The sequence below is a fragment of the Carassius gibelio genome, chromosome A5 (genome assembly GCF_023724105.1).
Source record: "Carassius gibelio isolate Cgi1373 ecotype wild population from Czech Republic chromosome A5, carGib1.2-hapl.c, whole genome shotgun sequence".
Classification (NCBI taxonomy): domain Eukaryota; kingdom Metazoa; phylum Chordata; class Actinopteri; order Cypriniformes; family Cyprinidae; genus Carassius; species Carassius gibelio.
Window position 1 is genome coordinate 34026963 of NC_068375.1, and position 1043 is coordinate 34028005.

Sequence of the window (1043 nt, forward strand, 5' to 3'; positions counted from 1 at the left end):
TGAATGACTCTTTAATGATGATCAAAATTGTTAAAGTATATTTAACTGATTTCTGATTTATGTCTGATTAGTTGAAATCTAAAATAATTAAATCATTTAGAAACTTCGGCAGCTGAAGAGATTTCTTTCTTCCAAATATTTATTTCTCAAACGGATTAAAATAATTGTTAGTGGAACTGTTAAGCAACTGGAATCGTGAATCGGAACGAGTATCATTACAATCCTTTTGATCCCTATTCTTAAACTTTAGCATAAATTTAAAAACGTATGTTTTTTTTGTTTGTTTTTTTATTCAGGCAGTAAACATATTTTTTGAAAACTCAACATGATTATTTAAAACAGACATGAATATTAGTTGACTAACATCCAAAGAGTTTGAAAGTGGATATTTTTGTCAGCATATTCGGTAATAATAGCCATCCTTTGGACCAAGCTCAATGGTATTTCATGCGTCTCAGAGCGATGGCGGTGGAACTTCAAACGGCCCACAGCCGCTCAGCCCCATAAAGCACGTATCTCTGGGGACGTACCCAGACTGGAATATCTCATCAGACGGTACAGGAAGCTCAGGGAACTTGGAGGCCATCCTTTTAAAGGAAAAACAACAGCGGGCGAGTCGCCGGCCAGAGAGGAAGACAAAACAGTTCATTTCACAGTCCGCCTGGTCATTAGCCTTCTCCTTGTCATCTGGGGACCCTCACGTATCTTTGTCCATGACCTCTGTGGAGCTCGTCCGATTGGTAATCACTTCCTACTTTTGTAGACTTGTGGGAGGGGGGAGGGGGTACACAACAAAGCCAAGCCAGTGGACCATTCTGTGAATAAGCACATAAGCATCTATTGATGGAGATTTAGGGTTATACCTCCCATGTCAATAATAGATCACTTTAGCAGTCAGTATAAGCAGAACCTTGACACGGGCCACTGACAAAAACCTGCGGCTTACTGAACAACAGACACATGCCTGACTATTGCACGATGGGTCAGAGGTCACCTGACCATTCTACACCAGCTTAAACAAACCCGTAGTCACCCACAATACG